The sequence below is a fragment of the Oncorhynchus clarkii genome, unplaced genomic scaffold (assembly GCF_045791955.1).
Source record: "Oncorhynchus clarkii lewisi isolate Uvic-CL-2024 unplaced genomic scaffold, UVic_Ocla_1.0 unplaced_contig_1070_pilon_pilon, whole genome shotgun sequence".
Lineage (NCBI taxonomy): Eukaryota > Metazoa > Chordata > Actinopteri > Salmoniformes > Salmonidae > Oncorhynchus > Oncorhynchus clarkii.
Window position 1 is genome coordinate 1 of NW_027261022.1, and position 15,169 is coordinate 15,169.

At 45.8% G+C, this 15,169-nt stretch overlaps 46 non-coding genes and 2 pseudogenes across 46 annotated transcripts; all 48 read right to left on the minus strand.

Annotated features, from left to right (window-relative positions):
* Nucleotides 1-1,081: 1,081 nt before the first annotated feature.
* LOC139403730 (5S ribosomal RNA) lies at nucleotides 1,082-1,198 on the minus strand (annotated as a pseudogene).
* A 177-nt stretch (nucleotides 1,199-1,375) lies between these two features.
* LOC139403586 (5S ribosomal RNA) lies at nucleotides 1,376-1,494 on the minus strand. Its single transcript, XR_011633575.1, has one exon. It is a non-coding gene; the product is annotated as a 5S ribosomal RNA (ribosomal RNA).
* Nucleotides 1,495-1,671: 177 nt separating this feature from the next.
* LOC139403587 (5S ribosomal RNA) lies at nucleotides 1,672-1,790 on the minus strand. Its single transcript, XR_011633576.1, has one exon. It is a non-coding gene; the product is annotated as a 5S ribosomal RNA (ribosomal RNA).
* A 177-nt stretch (nucleotides 1,791-1,967) lies between these two features.
* Nucleotides 1,968-2,086, minus strand: LOC139403588 (5S ribosomal RNA). The gene has a single exon (XR_011633577.1). It is a non-coding gene; the product is annotated as a 5S ribosomal RNA (ribosomal RNA).
* A 177-nt stretch (nucleotides 2,087-2,263) lies between these two features.
* Nucleotides 2,264-2,382, minus strand: LOC139403589 (5S ribosomal RNA). Its single transcript, XR_011633578.1, has one exon. It is a non-coding gene; the product is annotated as a 5S ribosomal RNA (ribosomal RNA).
* Nucleotides 2,383-2,559: 177 nt separating this feature from the next.
* LOC139403590 (5S ribosomal RNA) lies at nucleotides 2,560-2,678 on the minus strand. Its single transcript, XR_011633579.1, has one exon. It is a non-coding gene; the product is annotated as a 5S ribosomal RNA (ribosomal RNA).
* A 177-nt stretch (nucleotides 2,679-2,855) lies between these two features.
* LOC139403591 (5S ribosomal RNA) lies at nucleotides 2,856-2,974 on the minus strand. The gene has a single exon (XR_011633580.1). It is a non-coding gene; the product is annotated as a 5S ribosomal RNA (ribosomal RNA).
* A 177-nt stretch (nucleotides 2,975-3,151) lies between these two features.
* LOC139403592 (5S ribosomal RNA) lies at nucleotides 3,152-3,270 on the minus strand. The gene has a single exon (XR_011633581.1). It is a non-coding gene; the product is annotated as a 5S ribosomal RNA (ribosomal RNA).
* A 177-nt stretch (nucleotides 3,271-3,447) lies between these two features.
* Nucleotides 3,448-3,566, minus strand: LOC139403593 (5S ribosomal RNA). Its single transcript, XR_011633582.1, has one exon. It is a non-coding gene; the product is annotated as a 5S ribosomal RNA (ribosomal RNA).
* A 178-nt stretch (nucleotides 3,567-3,744) lies between these two features.
* LOC139403595 (5S ribosomal RNA) lies at nucleotides 3,745-3,863 on the minus strand. The gene has a single exon (XR_011633584.1). It is a non-coding gene; the product is annotated as a 5S ribosomal RNA (ribosomal RNA).
* A 177-nt stretch (nucleotides 3,864-4,040) lies between these two features.
* On the minus strand, nucleotides 4,041-4,159 carry LOC139403596 (5S ribosomal RNA). The gene has a single exon (XR_011633585.1). It is a non-coding gene; the product is annotated as a 5S ribosomal RNA (ribosomal RNA).
* Nucleotides 4,160-4,336: 177 nt separating this feature from the next.
* On the minus strand, nucleotides 4,337-4,455 carry LOC139403597 (5S ribosomal RNA). The gene has a single exon (XR_011633586.1). It is a non-coding gene; the product is annotated as a 5S ribosomal RNA (ribosomal RNA).
* Nucleotides 4,456-4,632: 177 nt separating this feature from the next.
* On the minus strand, nucleotides 4,633-4,751 carry LOC139403598 (5S ribosomal RNA). Its single transcript, XR_011633587.1, has one exon. It is a non-coding gene; the product is annotated as a 5S ribosomal RNA (ribosomal RNA).
* Nucleotides 4,752-4,928: 177 nt separating this feature from the next.
* LOC139403599 (5S ribosomal RNA) lies at nucleotides 4,929-5,047 on the minus strand. The gene has a single exon (XR_011633588.1). It is a non-coding gene; the product is annotated as a 5S ribosomal RNA (ribosomal RNA).
* A 177-nt stretch (nucleotides 5,048-5,224) lies between these two features.
* On the minus strand, nucleotides 5,225-5,343 carry LOC139403600 (5S ribosomal RNA). Its single transcript, XR_011633589.1, has one exon. It is a non-coding gene; the product is annotated as a 5S ribosomal RNA (ribosomal RNA).
* Nucleotides 5,344-5,520: 177 nt separating this feature from the next.
* Nucleotides 5,521-5,639, minus strand: LOC139403601 (5S ribosomal RNA). Its single transcript, XR_011633590.1, has one exon. It is a non-coding gene; the product is annotated as a 5S ribosomal RNA (ribosomal RNA).
* Nucleotides 5,640-5,816: 177 nt separating this feature from the next.
* LOC139403602 (5S ribosomal RNA) lies at nucleotides 5,817-5,935 on the minus strand. The gene has a single exon (XR_011633591.1). It is a non-coding gene; the product is annotated as a 5S ribosomal RNA (ribosomal RNA).
* A 177-nt stretch (nucleotides 5,936-6,112) lies between these two features.
* Nucleotides 6,113-6,231, minus strand: LOC139403603 (5S ribosomal RNA). The gene has a single exon (XR_011633592.1). It is a non-coding gene; the product is annotated as a 5S ribosomal RNA (ribosomal RNA).
* Nucleotides 6,232-6,408: 177 nt separating this feature from the next.
* LOC139403604 (5S ribosomal RNA) lies at nucleotides 6,409-6,527 on the minus strand. Its single transcript, XR_011633593.1, has one exon. It is a non-coding gene; the product is annotated as a 5S ribosomal RNA (ribosomal RNA).
* A 177-nt stretch (nucleotides 6,528-6,704) lies between these two features.
* LOC139403606 (5S ribosomal RNA) lies at nucleotides 6,705-6,823 on the minus strand. The gene has a single exon (XR_011633595.1). It is a non-coding gene; the product is annotated as a 5S ribosomal RNA (ribosomal RNA).
* Nucleotides 6,824-7,000: 177 nt separating this feature from the next.
* On the minus strand, nucleotides 7,001-7,119 carry LOC139403607 (5S ribosomal RNA). The gene has a single exon (XR_011633596.1). It is a non-coding gene; the product is annotated as a 5S ribosomal RNA (ribosomal RNA).
* Nucleotides 7,120-7,295: 176 nt separating this feature from the next.
* On the minus strand, nucleotides 7,296-7,414 carry LOC139403608 (5S ribosomal RNA). Its single transcript, XR_011633597.1, has one exon. It is a non-coding gene; the product is annotated as a 5S ribosomal RNA (ribosomal RNA).
* A 177-nt stretch (nucleotides 7,415-7,591) lies between these two features.
* On the minus strand, nucleotides 7,592-7,723 carry LOC139403733 (5S ribosomal RNA; annotated as a pseudogene).
* Nucleotides 7,724-7,900: 177 nt separating this feature from the next.
* On the minus strand, nucleotides 7,901-8,019 carry LOC139403609 (5S ribosomal RNA). Its single transcript, XR_011633598.1, has one exon. It is a non-coding gene; the product is annotated as a 5S ribosomal RNA (ribosomal RNA).
* Nucleotides 8,020-8,196: 177 nt separating this feature from the next.
* LOC139403610 (5S ribosomal RNA) lies at nucleotides 8,197-8,315 on the minus strand. Its single transcript, XR_011633599.1, has one exon. It is a non-coding gene; the product is annotated as a 5S ribosomal RNA (ribosomal RNA).
* A 177-nt stretch (nucleotides 8,316-8,492) lies between these two features.
* On the minus strand, nucleotides 8,493-8,611 carry LOC139403611 (5S ribosomal RNA). Its single transcript, XR_011633600.1, has one exon. It is a non-coding gene; the product is annotated as a 5S ribosomal RNA (ribosomal RNA).
* Nucleotides 8,612-8,788: 177 nt separating this feature from the next.
* LOC139403612 (5S ribosomal RNA) lies at nucleotides 8,789-8,907 on the minus strand. Its single transcript, XR_011633601.1, has one exon. It is a non-coding gene; the product is annotated as a 5S ribosomal RNA (ribosomal RNA).
* Nucleotides 8,908-9,084: 177 nt separating this feature from the next.
* LOC139403613 (5S ribosomal RNA) lies at nucleotides 9,085-9,203 on the minus strand. The gene has a single exon (XR_011633602.1). It is a non-coding gene; the product is annotated as a 5S ribosomal RNA (ribosomal RNA).
* A 177-nt stretch (nucleotides 9,204-9,380) lies between these two features.
* Nucleotides 9,381-9,499, minus strand: LOC139403615 (5S ribosomal RNA). The gene has a single exon (XR_011633603.1). It is a non-coding gene; the product is annotated as a 5S ribosomal RNA (ribosomal RNA).
* A 177-nt stretch (nucleotides 9,500-9,676) lies between these two features.
* LOC139403616 (5S ribosomal RNA) lies at nucleotides 9,677-9,795 on the minus strand. Its single transcript, XR_011633604.1, has one exon. It is a non-coding gene; the product is annotated as a 5S ribosomal RNA (ribosomal RNA).
* Nucleotides 9,796-9,972: 177 nt separating this feature from the next.
* On the minus strand, nucleotides 9,973-10,091 carry LOC139403618 (5S ribosomal RNA). The gene has a single exon (XR_011633606.1). It is a non-coding gene; the product is annotated as a 5S ribosomal RNA (ribosomal RNA).
* A 176-nt stretch (nucleotides 10,092-10,267) lies between these two features.
* LOC139403619 (5S ribosomal RNA) lies at nucleotides 10,268-10,386 on the minus strand. Its single transcript, XR_011633607.1, has one exon. It is a non-coding gene; the product is annotated as a 5S ribosomal RNA (ribosomal RNA).
* A 177-nt stretch (nucleotides 10,387-10,563) lies between these two features.
* On the minus strand, nucleotides 10,564-10,682 carry LOC139403718 (5S ribosomal RNA). The gene has a single exon (XR_011633701.1). It is a non-coding gene; the product is annotated as a 5S ribosomal RNA (ribosomal RNA).
* A 210-nt stretch (nucleotides 10,683-10,892) lies between these two features.
* On the minus strand, nucleotides 10,893-11,011 carry LOC139403620 (5S ribosomal RNA). The gene has a single exon (XR_011633608.1). It is a non-coding gene; the product is annotated as a 5S ribosomal RNA (ribosomal RNA).
* A 177-nt stretch (nucleotides 11,012-11,188) lies between these two features.
* Nucleotides 11,189-11,307, minus strand: LOC139403621 (5S ribosomal RNA). The gene has a single exon (XR_011633609.1). It is a non-coding gene; the product is annotated as a 5S ribosomal RNA (ribosomal RNA).
* A 177-nt stretch (nucleotides 11,308-11,484) lies between these two features.
* LOC139403622 (5S ribosomal RNA) lies at nucleotides 11,485-11,603 on the minus strand. Its single transcript, XR_011633610.1, has one exon. It is a non-coding gene; the product is annotated as a 5S ribosomal RNA (ribosomal RNA).
* Nucleotides 11,604-11,780: 177 nt separating this feature from the next.
* On the minus strand, nucleotides 11,781-11,899 carry LOC139403623 (5S ribosomal RNA). The gene has a single exon (XR_011633611.1). It is a non-coding gene; the product is annotated as a 5S ribosomal RNA (ribosomal RNA).
* Nucleotides 11,900-12,076: 177 nt separating this feature from the next.
* Nucleotides 12,077-12,195, minus strand: LOC139403624 (5S ribosomal RNA). Its single transcript, XR_011633612.1, has one exon. It is a non-coding gene; the product is annotated as a 5S ribosomal RNA (ribosomal RNA).
* A 177-nt stretch (nucleotides 12,196-12,372) lies between these two features.
* Nucleotides 12,373-12,491, minus strand: LOC139403625 (5S ribosomal RNA). The gene has a single exon (XR_011633613.1). It is a non-coding gene; the product is annotated as a 5S ribosomal RNA (ribosomal RNA).
* Nucleotides 12,492-12,668: 177 nt separating this feature from the next.
* LOC139403626 (5S ribosomal RNA) lies at nucleotides 12,669-12,787 on the minus strand. The gene has a single exon (XR_011633614.1). It is a non-coding gene; the product is annotated as a 5S ribosomal RNA (ribosomal RNA).
* Nucleotides 12,788-12,964: 177 nt separating this feature from the next.
* On the minus strand, nucleotides 12,965-13,083 carry LOC139403627 (5S ribosomal RNA). Its single transcript, XR_011633615.1, has one exon. It is a non-coding gene; the product is annotated as a 5S ribosomal RNA (ribosomal RNA).
* A 177-nt stretch (nucleotides 13,084-13,260) lies between these two features.
* Nucleotides 13,261-13,379, minus strand: LOC139403629 (5S ribosomal RNA). Its single transcript, XR_011633617.1, has one exon. It is a non-coding gene; the product is annotated as a 5S ribosomal RNA (ribosomal RNA).
* Nucleotides 13,380-13,556: 177 nt separating this feature from the next.
* Nucleotides 13,557-13,675, minus strand: LOC139403631 (5S ribosomal RNA). Its single transcript, XR_011633618.1, has one exon. It is a non-coding gene; the product is annotated as a 5S ribosomal RNA (ribosomal RNA).
* Nucleotides 13,676-13,852: 177 nt separating this feature from the next.
* On the minus strand, nucleotides 13,853-13,971 carry LOC139403632 (5S ribosomal RNA). Its single transcript, XR_011633619.1, has one exon. It is a non-coding gene; the product is annotated as a 5S ribosomal RNA (ribosomal RNA).
* Nucleotides 13,972-14,148: 177 nt separating this feature from the next.
* On the minus strand, nucleotides 14,149-14,267 carry LOC139403633 (5S ribosomal RNA). Its single transcript, XR_011633620.1, has one exon. It is a non-coding gene; the product is annotated as a 5S ribosomal RNA (ribosomal RNA).
* Nucleotides 14,268-14,450: 183 nt separating this feature from the next.
* LOC139403634 (5S ribosomal RNA) lies at nucleotides 14,451-14,569 on the minus strand. The gene has a single exon (XR_011633621.1). It is a non-coding gene; the product is annotated as a 5S ribosomal RNA (ribosomal RNA).
* A 177-nt stretch (nucleotides 14,570-14,746) lies between these two features.
* On the minus strand, nucleotides 14,747-14,865 carry LOC139403635 (5S ribosomal RNA). The gene has a single exon (XR_011633622.1). It is a non-coding gene; the product is annotated as a 5S ribosomal RNA (ribosomal RNA).
* A 177-nt stretch (nucleotides 14,866-15,042) lies between these two features.
* On the minus strand, nucleotides 15,043-15,161 carry LOC139403636 (5S ribosomal RNA). The gene has a single exon (XR_011633623.1). It is a non-coding gene; the product is annotated as a 5S ribosomal RNA (ribosomal RNA).
* Between the last annotated feature and the right edge of the window lie 8 nt (nucleotides 15,162-15,169).

Genomic DNA, 15,169 nt, shown 5'->3' on the forward strand with positions numbered 1-15,169 from the left:
CATTTGGCGTCCGAGAAAAACCCTAATTGGTGCTGAAAATCCACTATTTTCCATGCCTTCCTACGGGGTCCTTGAACGAGCTATCGGACAGAAACGTCGGGGTCCGTCTCTATGGGCCGAGCCGGTTTCAATGCACCTAGCCTTGCGTCTCTGAGACTTTTCTAAACGTCGTCATTTTCGTAATGGTCAAAATGAATTGAAGGTATTGCAAATGTACGAGGCTGTTTCTCGGTCCGAGAACCGTCTAGAGCCACATAACTCACCACGCACCATCGACCGGAGGTCTAGAACAGGTTTCTAAAGTTTCGGAACTCTAGGTCTGACGGTTCTTTTTTAGCTCCAACAAAGCTAACTATTGCAGCCACTGTCTGTCTCTACGCACCCCAATACGTCCCTCCATTCAAGTTGTGTTTTAGTGTGATTTTTTTTTCCTTTGATTTTTTTTGGGAAAAATGACTGATTTACAGTTCATGGGGGTTGCCTAATCACATATATGAAGTTTTGGACAGATCTGACTTTTTTAACCCTTCGAAACAGCCCCTGAGACACCATTTAAGGCACTTCCGGTTGGCACAGGAAGCTATAATTCACCACATATCCTCATTGGGGTATGCTTTTACAGAATCCTGAGTTTTAAGTCTTTACGTTAAGAACTGAGTTATTTACGGAGGGTTTAGTATGTGTGTGTTATTTCAGAAAATCATAGAAAATCACAGAAATCTCGCAGAGCTCCGCAGCACACTTTAAAAAGATTCGTATGAACACCCTGCAACTGGATCTGTAACCGTTGAAAAAAAAAAACGCCTATTTGTGACCATCACCAAGATGTCATTGTTCCGTTTCTCTTAAATGACGATAGATAAATGGCTGGTTCTTTTTTTATTGACACCGGAGGCTCCTTGACTTTGACCTGAAGTGGAAAAATAATTTGTCTATTTCCATTTAGGACCTTTAATCCCAGAAAAACGGCCATAACTCAAAAACCGTCGAGGCCTAGACGTATGTCAAAGCGAGGGCACATATTTCAGCCTTGTGGGAAAAAACGGACAAAGAGTTGAAATTCCACAAGGCAGTGACAAAAAGCTTACAGCACCTGGTATTCCCAGGCGGTCTCCCATCCGTACTAACCAAGCCCGACCCTGCTTAGCTTCCGAGATCGGACGAGATCAGGCGTACTCAGGCCGGTGTGGCCGTAAGCGAAAGCTAATCTCAAAAAGTGGATGAAATTGCATATACTGTAGCCATAATTTGTAGCACAGATTGTTGGATGAAATACAAACTAACCTTGCTTACTTATGTCAAAGCGAGGGCACATATTTCAGCCTTGTGGGAAAAAACGGACAAAGAGTTGAAATTCCACAAGGCAGTGACAAAAAGCTTACAGCACCTGGTATTCCCAGGCGGTCTCCCATCCAAGTACTAACCAAGCCCGACCCTGCTTAGCTTCCGAGATCGGACGAGATCAGGCGTACTCAGGCCGGTGTGGCCGTAAGCAAAAGCTAATCTCAAAAAGTGGATGAAATTGCATATACTGTAGCCATAATTTGTAGCACAGATTGTTGGATGAAATACAAACTAACCTTGCTTACTTATGTCAAAGCGAGGGCACATATTTCAGCCTTGTGGGAAAAAACGGACAAAGAGTTGAAATTCCACAAGGCAGTGACAAAAAGCTTACAGCACCTGGTATTCCCAGGCGGTCTCCCATCCAAGTACTAACCAAGCCCGACCCTGCTTAGCTTCCGAGATCGGACGAGATCAGGCGTACTCAGGCCGGTGTGGCCGTAAGCGAAAGCTAATCTCAAAAAGTGGATGAAATTGCATATACTGTAGCCATAATTTGTAGCACAGATTGTTGGATGAAATACAAACTAACCTTGCTTACTTATGTCAAAGCGAGGGCACATATTTCAGCCTTGTGGGAAAAAACGGACAAAGAGTTGAAATTCCACAAGGCAGTGACAAAAAGCTTACAGCACCTGGTATTCCCAGGCGGTCTCCCATCCAAGTACTAACCAAGCCCGACCCTGCTTAGCTTCCGAGATCGGACGAGATCAGGCGTACTCAGGCCGGTGTGGCCGTAAGCAAAAGCTAATCTCAAAAAGTGGATGAAATTGCATATACTGTAGCCATAATTTGTAGCACAGATTGTTGGATGAAATACAAACTAACCTTGCTTACTTATGTCAAAGCGAGGGCACATATTTCAGCCTTGTGGGAAAAAACGGACAAAGAGTTGAAATTCCACAAGGCAGTGACAAAAAGCTTACAGCACCTGGTATTCCCAGGCGGTCTCCCATCCAAGTACTAACCAAGCCCGACCCTGCTTAGCTTCCGAGATCGGACGAGATCAGGCGTACTCAGGCCGGTGTGGCCGTAAGCGAAAGCTAATCTCAAAAAGTGGATGAAATTGCATATACTGTAGCCATAATTTGTAGCACAGATTGTTGGATGAAATACAAACTAACCTTGCTTACTTATGTCAAAGCGAGGGCACATATTTCAGCCTTGTGGGAAAAAACGGACAAAGAGTTGAAATTCCACAAGGCAGTGACAAAAAGCTTACAGCACCTGGTATTCCCAGGCGGTCTCCCATCCAAGTACTAACCAAGCCCGACCCTGCTTAGCTTCCGAGATCGGACGAGATCAGGCGTACTCAGGCCGGTGTGGCCGTAAGCGAAAGCTAATCTCAAAAAGTGGATGAAATTGCATATACTGTAGCCATAATTTGTAGCACAGATTGTTGGATGAAATACAAACTAACCTTGCTTACTTATGTCAAAGCGAGGGCACATATTTCAGCCTTGTGGGAAAAAACGGACAAAGAGTTGAAATTCCACAAGGCAGTGACAAAAAGCTTACAGCACCTGGTATTCCCAGGCGGTCTCCCATCCAAGTACTAACCAAGCCCGACCCTGCTTAGCTTCCGAGATCGGACGAGATCAGGCGTACTCAGGCCGGTGTGGCCGTAAGCGAAAGCTAATCTCAAAAAGTGGATGAAATTGCATATACTGTAGCCATAATTTGTAGCACAGATTGTTGGATGAAATACAAACTAACCTTGCTTACTTATGTCAAAGCGAGGGCACATATTTCAGCCTTGTGGGAAAAAACGGACAAAGAGTTGAAATTCCACAAGGCAGTGACAAAAAGCTTACAGCACCTGGTATTCCCAGGCGGTCTCCCATCCAAGTACTAACCAAGCCCGACCCTGCTTAGCTTCCGAGATCGGACGAGATCAGGCGTACTCAGGCCGGTGTGGCCGTAAGCGAAAGCTAATCTCAAAAAGTGGATGAAATTGCATATACTGTAGCCATAATTTGTAGCACAGATTGTTGGATGAAATACAAACTAACCTTGCTTACTTATGTCAAAGCGAGGGCACATATTTCAGCCTTGTGGGAAAAAACGGACAAAGAGTTGAAATTCCACAAGGCAGTGACAAAAAGCTTACAGCACCTGGTATTCCCAGGCGGTCTCCCATCCAAGTACTAACCAAGCCCGACCCTGCTTAGCTTCCGAGATCGGACGAGATCAGGCGTACTCAGGCCGGTGTGGCCGTAAGCGAAAGCTAATCTCAAAAAGTGGATGAAATTGCATATACTGTAGCCATAAATTTGTAGCACAGATTGTTGGATGAAATACAAACTAACCTTGCTTACTTATGTCAAAGCGAGGGCACATATTTCAGCCTTGTGGGAAAAAACGGACAAAGAGTTGAAATTCCACAAGGCAGTGACAAAAAGCTTACAGCACCTGGTATTCCCAGGCGGTCTCCCATCCAAGTACTAACCAAGCCCGACCCTGCTTAGCTTCCGAGATCGGACGAGATCAGGCGTACTCAGGCCGGTGTGGCCGTAAGCGAAAGCTAATCTCAAAAAGTGGATGAAATTGCATATACTGTAGCCATAATTTGTAGCACAGATTGTTGGATGAAATACAAACTAACCTTGCTTACTTATGTCAAAGCGAGGGCACATATTTCAGCCTTGTGGGAAAAAACGGACAAAGAGTTGAAATTCCACAAGGCAGTGACAAAAAGCTTACAGCACCTGGTATTCCCAGGCGGTCTCCCATCCAAGTACTAACCAAGCCCGACCCTGCTTAGCTTCCGAGATCGGACGAGATCAGGCGTACTCAGGCCGGTGTGGCCGTAAGCAAAAGCTAATCTCAAAAAGTGGATGAAATTGCATATACTGTAGCCATAATTTGTAGCACAGATTGTTGGATGAAATACAAACTAACCTTGCTTACTTATGTCAAAGCGAGGGCACATATTTCAGCCTTGTGGGAAAAAACGGACAAAGAGTTGAAATTCCACAAGGCAGTGACAAAAAGCTTACAGCACCTGGTATTCCCAGGCGGTCTCCCATCCAAGTACTAACCAAGCCCGACCCTGCTTAGCTTCCGAGATCGGACGAGATCAGGCGTACTCAGGCCGGTGTGGCCGTAAGCGAAAGCTAATCTCAAAAAGTGGATGAAATTGCATATACTGTAGCCATAATTTGTAGCACAGATTGTTGGATGAAATACAAACTAACCTTGCTTACTTATGTCAAAGCGAGGGCACATATTTCAGCCTTGTGGGAAAAAACGGACAAAGAGTTGAAATTCCACAAGGCAGTGACAAAAAGCTTACAGCACCTGGTATTCCCAGGCGGTCTCCCATCCAAGTACTAACCAAGCCCGACCCTGCTTAGCTTCCGAGATCGGACGAGATCAGGCGTACTCAGGCCGGTGTGGCCGTAAGCGAAAGCTAATCTCAAAAAGTGGATGAAATTGCATATACTGTAGCCATAATTTGTAGCACAGATTGTTGGATGAAATACAAACTAACCTTGCTTACTTATGTCAAAGCGAGGGCACATATTTCAGCCTTGTGGGAAAAAACGGACAAAGAGTTGAAATTCCACAAGGCAGTGACAAAAAGCTTACAGCACCTGGTATTCCCAGGCGGTCTCCCATCCAAGTACTAACCAAGCCCGACCCTGCTTAGCTTCCGAGATCGGACGAGATCAGGCGTACTCAGGCCGGTGTGGCCGTAAGCGAAAGCTAATCTCAAAAAGTGGATGAAATTGCATATACTGTAGCCATAATTTGTAGCACAGATTGTTGGATGAAATACAAACTAACCTTGCTTACTTATGTCAAAGCGAGGGCACATATTTCAGCCTTGTGGGAAAAAACGGACAAAGAGTTGAAATTCCACAAGGCAGTGACAAAAAGCTTACAGCACCTGGTATTCCCAGGCGGTCTCCCATCCAAGTACTAACCAAGCCCGACCCTGCTTAGCTTCCGAGATCGGACGAGATCAGGCGTACTCAGGCCGGTGTGGCCGTAAGCGAAAGCTAATCTCAAAAAGTGGATGAAATTGCATATACTGTAGCCATAATTTGTAGCACAGATTGTTGGATGAAATACAAACTAACCTTGCTTACTTATGTCAAAGCGAGGGCACATATTTCAGCCTTGTGGGAAAAAACGGACAAAGAGTTGAAATTCCACAAGGCAGTGACAAAAAGCTTACAGCACCTGGTATTCCCAGGCGGTCTCCCATCCAAGTACTAACCAAGCCCGACCCTGCTTAGCTTCCGAGATCGGACGAGATCAGGCGTACTCAGGCCGGTGTGGCCGTAAGCGAAAGCTAATCTCAAAAAGTGGATGAAATTGCATATACTGTAGCCATAATTTGTAGCACAGATTGTTGGATGAAATACAAACTAACCTTGCTTACTTATGTCAAAGCGAGGGCACATATTTCAGCCTTGTGGGAAAAAACGGACAAAGAGTTGAAATTCCACAAGGCAGTGACAAAAAGCTTACAGCACCTGGTATTCCCAGGCGGTCTCCCATCCAAGTACTAACCAAGCCCGACCCTGCTTAGCTTCCGAGATCGGACGAGATCAGGCGTACTCAGGCCGGTGTGGCCGTAAGCGAAAGCTAATCTCAAAAAGTGGATGAAATTGCATATACTGTAGCCATAATTTGTAGCACAGATTGTTGGATGAAATACAAACTAACCTTGCTTACTTATGTCAAAGCGAGGGCACATATTTCAGCCTTGTGGGAAAAAACGGACAAAGAGTTGAAATTCCACAAGGCAGTGACAAAAAGCTTACAGCACCTGGTATTCCCAGGCGGTCTCCCATCCAAGTACTAACCAAGCCCGACCCTGCTTAGCTTCCGAGATCGGACGAGATCAGGCGTACTCAGGCCGGTGTGGCCGTAAGCAAAAGCTAATCTCAAAAAGTGGATGAAATTGCATATACTGTAGCCATAATTTGTAGCACAGATTGTTGGATGAAATACAAACTAACCTTGCTTACTTATGTCAAAGCGAGGGCACATATTTCAGCCTTGTGGGAAAAAACGGACAAAGAGTTGAAATTCCACAAGGCAGTGACAAAAAGCTTACAGCACCTGGTATTCCCAGGCGGTCTCCCATCCAAGTACTAACCAAGCCCGACCCTGCTTAGCTTCCGAGATCGGACGAGATCAGGCGTACTCAGGCCGGTGTGGCCGTAAGCGAAAGCTAATCTCAAAAAGTGGATGAAATTGCATATACTGTAGCCATAATTTGTAGCACAGATTGTTGGATGAAATACAAACTAACCTTGCTTACTTATGTCAAAGCGAGGGCACATATTTCAGCCTTGTGGGAAAAAACGGACAAAGAGTTGAAATTCCACAAGGCAGTGACAAAAAGCTTACAGCACCTGGTATTCCCAGGCGGTCTCCCATCCAAGTACTAACCAAGCCCGACCCTGCTTAGCTTCCGAGATCGGACGAGATCAGGCGTACTCAGGCCGGTGTGGCCGTAAGCGAAAGCTAATCTCAAAAAGTGGATGAAATTGCATATACTGTAGCCATAATTTGTAGCACAGATTGTTGGATGAAATACAAACTAACCTTGCTTACTTATGTCAAAGCGAGGGCACATATTTCAGCCTTGTGGGAAAAAACGGACAAAGAGTTGAAATTCCACAAGGCAGTGACAAAAAGCTTACAGCACCTGGTATTCCCAGGCGGTCTCCCATCCAAGTACTAACCAAGCCCGACCCTGCTTAGCTTCCGAGATCGGACGAGATCAGGCGTACTCAGGCCGGTGTGGCCGTAAGCAAAGCTAATCTCAAAAAGTGGATGAAATTGCATATACTGTAGCCATAATTTGTAGCACAGATTGTTGGATGAAATACAAACTAACCTTGCTTACTTATGTCAAAGCGAGGGCACATATTTCAGCCTTGTGGGAAAAAACGGACAAAGAGTTGAAATTCCACAAGGCAGTGACAAAAAGCTTACAGCACCTGGTATTCCCAGGCGGTCTCCCATCCAAGTACTAACCAAGCCCGACCCTGCTTAGCTTCCGAGATCGGACGAGATCAGGCGTACTCAGGCCGGTGTGGCCGTAAGCAAAAGCTAATCTCAAAAAGTGGATGAAATTGCATATACTGTAGCCATAATTTGTAGCACAGATTGTTGGATGAAATACAAACTAACCTTGCTTACTTATGTCAAAGCGAGGGCACATATTTCAGCCTTGTGGGAAAAAACGGACAAAGAGTTGAAATTCCACAAGGCAGTGACAAAAAGCTTACAGCACCTGGTATTCCCAGGCGGTCTCCCATCCAAGTCTCCCATCCAAGTACTAACCAAGCCCGACCCTGCTTAGCTTCCGAGATCGGACGAGATCAGGCGTACTCAGGCCGGTGTGGCCGTAAGCGAAAGCTAATCTCAAAAAGTGGATGAAATTGCATATACTGTAGCCATAATTTGTAGCACAGATTGTTGGATGAAATACAAACTAACCTTGCTTACTTATGTCAAAGCGAGGGCACATATTTCAGCCTTGTGGGAAAAAACGGACAAAGAGTTGAAATTCCACAAGGCAGTGACAAAAAGCTTACAGCACCTGGTATTCCCAGGCGGTCTCCCATCCAAGTACTAACCAAGCCCGACCCTGCTTAGCTTCCGAGATCGGACGAGATCAGGCGTACTCAGGCCGGTGTGGCCGTAAGCAAAAGCTAATCTCAAAAAGTGGATGAAATTGCATATACTGTAGCCATAATTTGTAGCACAGATTGTTGGATGAAATACAAACTAACCTTGCTTACTTATGTCAAAGCGAGGGCACATATTTCAGCCTTGTGGGAAAAAACGGACAAAGAGTTGAAATTCCACAAGGCAGTGACAAAAAGCTTACAGCACCTGGTATTCCCAGGCGGTCTCCCATCCAAGTACTAACCAAGCCCGACCCTGCTTAGCTTCCGAGATCGGACGAGATCAGGCGTACTCAGGCCGGTGTGGCCGTAAGCGAAAGCTAATCTCAAAAAGTGGATGAAATTGCATATACTGTAGCCATAATTTGTAGCACAGATTGTTGGATGAAATACAAACTAACCTTGCTTACTTATGTCAAAGCGAGGGCACATATTTCAGCCTTGTGGGAAAAAACGGACAAAGAGTTGAAATTCCACAAGGCAGTGACAAAAAGCTTACAGCACCTGGTATTCCCAGGCGGTCTCCCATCCAAGTACTAACCAAGCCCGACCCTGCTTAGCTTCCGAGATCGGACGAGATCAGGCGTACTCAGGCCGGTGTGGCCGTAAGCAAAAGCTAATCTCAAAAAGTGGATGAAATTGCATATACTGTAGCCATAATTTGTAGCACAGATTGTTGGATGAAATACAAACTAACCTTGCTTACTTATGTCAAAGCGAGGGCACATATTTCAGCCTTGTGGGAAAAAACGGACAAAGAGTTGAAATTCCACAAGGCAGTGACAAAAAGCTTACAGCACCTGGTATTCCCAGGCGGTCTCCCATCCAAGTACTAACCAAGCCCGACCCTGCTTAGCTTCCGAGATCGGACGAGATCAGGCGTACTCAGGCCGGTGTGGCCGTAAGCGAAAGCTAATCTCAAAAAGTGGATGAAATTGCATATACTGTAGCCATAATTTGTAGCACAGATTGTTGGATGAAATACAAACTAACCTTGCTTACTTATGTCAAAGCGAGGGCACATATTTCAGCCTTGTGGGAAAAAACGGACAAAGAGTTGAAATTCCACAAGGCAGTGACAAAAAGCTTACAGCACCTGGTATTCCCAGGCGGTCTCCCATCCAAGTACTAACCAAGCCCGACCCTGCTTAGCTTCCGAGATCGGACGAGATCAGGCGTACTCAGGCCGGTGTGGCCGTAAGCAAAAGCTAATCTCAAAAAGTGGATGAAATTGCATATACTGTAGCCATAATTTGTAGCACAGATTGTTGGATGAAATACAAACTAACCTTGCTTACTTATGTCAAAGCGAGGGCACATATTTCAGCCTTGTGGGAAAAAACGGACAAAGAGTTGAAATTCCACAAGGCAGTGACAAAAAGCTTACAGCACCTGGTATTCCCAGGCGGTCTCCCATCCAAGTACTAACCAAGCCCGACCCTGCTTAGCTTCCGAGATCGGACGAGATCAGGCGTACTCAGGCCGGTGTGGCCGTAAGCGAAAGCTAATCTCAAAAAGTGGATGAAATTGCATATACTGTAGCCATAATTTGTAGCACAGATTGTTGGATGAAATACAAACTAACCTTGCTTACTTATGTCAAAGCGAGGGCACATATTTCAGCCTTGTGGGAAAAAACGGACAAAGAGTTGAAATTCCACAAGGCAGTGACAAAAAGCTTACAGCACCTGGTATTCCCAGGCGGTCTCCCATCCAAGTACTAACCAAGCCCGACCCTGCTTAGCTTCCGAGATCGGACGAGATCAGGCGTACTCAGGCCGGTGTGGCCGTAAGCGAAAGCTAATCTCAAAAAGTGGATGAAATTGCATATACTGTAGCCATAATTTGTAGCACAGATTGTTGGATGAAATACAAACTAACCTTGCTTACTTATGTCAAAGCGAGGGCACATATTTCAGCCTTGTGGGAAAAAACGGACAAAGAGTTGAAATTCCACAAGGCAGTGACAAAAAGCTTACAGCACCTGGTATTCCCAGGCGGTCTCCCATCCAAGTACTAACCAAGCCCGACCCTGCTTAGCTTCCGAGATCGGACGAGATCAGGCGTACTCAGGCCGGTGTGGCCGTAAGCGAAAGCTAATCTCAAAAAGTGGATGAAATTGCATATACTTAGCCATAATTTGTAGCACAGATTGTTGGATGAAATACAAACTAACCTTGCTTACTTATGTCAAAGCGAGGGCACATATTTCAGCCTTGTGGGAAAAAACGGACAAAGAGTTGAAATTCCACAAGGCAGTGACAAAAAGCTTACAGCACCTGGTATTCCCAGGCGGTCTCCCATCCAAGTACTAACCAAGCCCGACCCTGCTTAGCTTCCGAGATCGGACGAGATCAGGCGTACTCAGGCCGGTGTGGCCGTAAGCGAAAGCTAATCTCAAAAAGTGGATGAAATTGCATATACTGTAGCCATAATTTGTAGCACAGATTGTTGGATGAAATACAAACTAACCTTGCTTACTTATGTCAAAGCGAGGGCACATATTTCAGCCTTGTGGGAAAAAACGGACAAAGAGTTGAAATTCCACAAGGCAGTGACAAAAAGCTTACAGCACCTGGTATTCCCAGGCGGTCTCCCATCCAAGTACTAACCAAGCCCGACCCTGCTTAGCTTCCGAGATCGGACGAGATCAGGCGTACTCAGGCCGGTGTGGCCGTAATCGAAAGGCGTACTCAGGCCGGTGTGGCCGTAAGCGAAAGCTAATCTCAAAAAGTGGATGAAATTGCATATACTGTAGCCATAATTTGTAGCACAGATTGTTGGATGAAATACAAACTAACCTTGCTTACTTATGTCAAAGCGAGGGCACATATTTCAGCCTTGTGGGAAAAAACGGACAAAGAGTTGAAATTCCACAAGGCAGTGACAAAAAGCTTACAGCACCTGGTATTCCCAGGCGGTCTCCCATCCAAGTACTAACCAAGCCCGACCCTGCTTAGCTTCCGAGATCGGACGAGATCAGGCGTACTCAGGCCGGTGTGGCCGTAAGCGAAAGCTAATCTCAAAAAGTGGATGAAATTGCATATACTGTAGCCATAATTTGTAGCACAGATTGTTGGATGAAATACAAACTAACCTTGCTTACTTATGTCAAAGCGAGGGCACATATTTCAGCCTTGTGGGAAAAAACGGACAAAGAGTTGAAATTCCACAAGGCAGTGACAAAAAGCTTACAGCACCTGGTATTCCCAGGCGGTCTCCCATCCAAGTACTAACCAAGCCCGACCCTGCTTAGCTTCCGAGATCGGACGAGATCAGGCGTACTCAGGCCGGTGTGGCCGTAAGCAAAAGCTAATCTCAAAAAGTGGATGAAATTGCATATACTGTAGCCATAATTTGTAGCACAGATTGTTGGATGAAATACAAACTAACCTTGCTTACTTATGTCAAAGCGAGGGCACATATTTCAGCCTTGTGGGAAAAAACGGACAAAGAGTTGAAATTCCACAAGGCAGTGACAAAAAGCTTACAGCACCTGGTATTCCCAGGCGGTCTCCCATCCAAGTACTAACCAAGCCCGACCCTGCTTAGCTTCCGAGATCGGACGAGATCAGGCGTACTCAGGCCGGTGTGGCCGTAAGCGAAAGCTAATCTCAAAAAGTGGATGAAATTGCATATACTGTAGCCATAATTTGTAGCACAGATTGTTGGATGAAATACAAACTAACCTTGCTTACTTATGTCAAAGCGAGGGCACATATTTCAGCCTTGTGGGAAAAAACGGACAAAGAGTTGAAATTCCACAAGGCAGTGACAAAAAGCTTACAGCACCTGGTATTCCCAGGCGGTCTCCCATCCAAGTACTAACCAAGCCCGACCCTGCTTAGCTTCCGAGATCGGACGAGATCAGGCGTACTCAGGCCGGTGTGGCCGTAAGCGAAAGCTAATCTCAAAAAGTGGATGAAATTGCATATACTGTAGCCATAATTTGTAGCACAGATTGTTGGATGAAATACAAACTAACCTTGCTTACTTATGTCAAAGCGAGGGCACATATTTCAGCCTTGTGGGAAAAAACGGACAAAGAGTTGAAATTCCACAAGGCAGTGACAAAAAGCTTACAGCACCTGGTATTCCCAGGCGGTCTCCCATCCAAGTACTAACCAAGCCCGACCCTGCTTAGCTTCCGAGATCGGACGAGATCAGGCGTACTCAGGCCGGTGTGGCCGTAAGCGAAAGCTAATCTCAAAAAGTGGATGAAATTGCATATACTGTAGCCATAATTTGTAGCACAGATTGTTGGATGAAATACAAACTAACCTTGCTTACTTATGTCAAAGCGAGGGCACATATTTCAGCCTTGTGGGAAAAAACGGACAAAGAGTTGAAATTCCACAAGGCAGTGACAAAAAGCTTACAGCACCTGGTATTCCCAGGCGGTCTCCCATCCAAGTACTAACCAAGCCCGACCCTGCTTAGCTTCCGAGATCGGACGAGATCAGGCGTACTCAGGCCGGTGTGGCCGTAAGCAAAAGCTAATCTCAAAAAGTGGATGAAATTGCATATACTGTAGCCATAATTTGTAGCACAGATTGTTGGATGAAATACAAACTAACCTTGCTTACTTATGTCAAAGCGAGGGCACATATTTCAGCCTTGTGGGAAAAAACGGACAAAGAGTTGAAATTCCACAAGGCAGTGACAAAAAGCTTACAGCACCTGGTATTCCCAGGCGGTCTCCCATCCAAGTACTAACCAAGCCCGACCCTGCTTAGCTTCCGAGATCGGACGAGATCAGGCGTACTCAGGCCGGTGTGGCCGTAAGCGAAAGCTAATCTCAAAAAGTGGATGAAATTGCATATACTGTAGCCATAATTTGTAGCACAGATTGTTGGATGAAATACAAACTAACCTTGCTTACTTATGTCAAAGCGAGGGCACATATTTCAGCCTTGTGGGAAAAAACGGACAAAGAGTTGAAATTCCACAAGGCAGTGACAAAAAGCTTACAGCACCTGGTATTCCCAGGCGGTCTCCCATCCAAGTACTAACCAAGCCCGACCCTGCTTAGCTTCCGAGATCGGACGAGATCAGGCGTACTCAGGCCGGTGTGGCCGTAAGCGAAAGCTAATCTCAAAAAGTGGATGAAATTGCATATACTGTAGCCATAATTTGTAGCACAGATTGTTGGATGAAATACAAACTAACCTTGCTTACTTATGTCAAAGCGAGGGCACATATTTCAGCCTTGTGGGAAAAAACGGACAAAGAGTTGAAATTCCACAAGGCAGTGACAAAAAGCTTACAGCACCTGGTATTCCCAGGCGGTCTCCCATCCAAGTACTAACCAAGCCCGACCCTGCTTAGCTTCCGAGATCGGACGAGATCAGGCGTACTCAGGCCGGTGTGGCCGTAAGCGAAAGCTAATCTCAAAAAGTGGATGAAATTGCATATACTGTAGCCATAATTTGTAGCACAGATTGTTGGATGAAATACAAACTAACCTTGCTTACTTATGTCAAAGCGAGGGCACATATTTCAGCCTTGTGGGAAAAAACGGACAAAGAGTTGAAATTCCACAAGGCAGTGACAAAAAGCTTACAGCACCTGGTATTCCCAGGCGGTCTCCCATCCAAGTACTAACCAAGCCCGACCCTGCTTAGCTTCCGAGATCGGACGAGATCAGGCGTACTCAGGCCGGTGTGGCCGTAAGCGAAAGCTAATCTCAAAAAGTGGATGAAATTGCATATACTGTAGCCATAATTTGTAGCACAGATTGTTGGATGAAATACAAACTAACCTTGCTTACTTATGTCAAAGCGAGGGCACATATTTCAGCCTTGTGGGAAAAAACGGACAAAGAGTTGAAATTCCACAAGGCAGTGACAAAAAGCTTACAGCACCTGGTATTCCCAGGCGGTCTCCCATCCAAGTACTAACCAAGCCCGACCCTGCTTAGCTTCCGAGATCGGACGAGATCAGGCGTACTCAGGCCGGTGTGGCCGTAAGCGAAAGCTAATCTCAAAAAGTGGATGAAATTGCATATACTGTAGCCATAATTTGTAGCACAGATTGTTGGATGAAATACAAACTAACCTTGCTTACTTATGTCAAAGCGAGGGCACATATTTCAGCCTTGTGGGAAAAAACGGACAAAGAGTTGAAATTCCACAAGGCAGTGACAAAAAGCTTACAGCACCTGGTATTCCCAGGCGGTCTCCCATCCAAGTACTAACCAAGCCCGACCCTGCTTAGCTTCCGAGATCGGACGAGATCAGGCGTACTCAGGCCGGTGTGGCCGTAAGCGTAAGCAAAAGCTAATCTCAAAAAGTGGATGAAATTGCATATACTGTAGCCATAATTTGTAGCACAGATTGTTGGATGAAATACAAACTAACCTTGCTTACTTATGTCAAAGCGAGGGCACATATTTCAGCCTTGTGGGAAAAAACGGACAAAGAGTTGAAATTCCACAAGGCAGTGACAAAAAGCTTACAGCACCTGGTATTCCCAGGCGGTCTCCCATCCAAGTACTAACCAAGCCCGACCCTGCTTAGCTTCCGAGATCGGACGAGATCAGGCGTACTCAGGCCGGTGTGGCCGTAAGCGAAAGCTAATCTCAAAAAGTGGATGAAATTGCATATACTGTAGCCATAATTTGTAGCACAGATTGTTGGATGAAATACAAACTAACCTTGCTTACTTATGTCAAAGCGAGGGCACATATTTCAGCCTTGTGGGAAAAAACGGACAAAGAGTTGAAATTCCACAAGGCAGTGACAAAAAGCTTACAGCACCTGGTATTCCCAGGCGGTCTCCCATCCAAGTACTAACCAAGCCCGACCCTGCTTAGCTTCCGAGATCGGACGAGATCAGGCGTACTCAGGCCGGTGTGGCCGTAAGCGAAAGCTAATCTCAAAAAGTGGATGAAATTGCATATACTGTAGCCATAATTTGTAGCACAGATTGTTGGATGAAATACAAACTAACCTTGCTTACTTATGTCAAAGCGAGGGCACATATTTCAGCCTTGTGGGAAAAAACGGACAAAGAGTTGAAATTCCACAAGGCAGTGACAAAAAGCTTACAGCACCTGGTATTCCCAGGCGGTCTCCCATCCAAGTACTAACCAAGCCCGACCCTGCTTAGCTTCCGAGATCGGACGAGATCAGGCGTACTCAGGCCGGTGTGGCCGTAAGCGAAAGCTA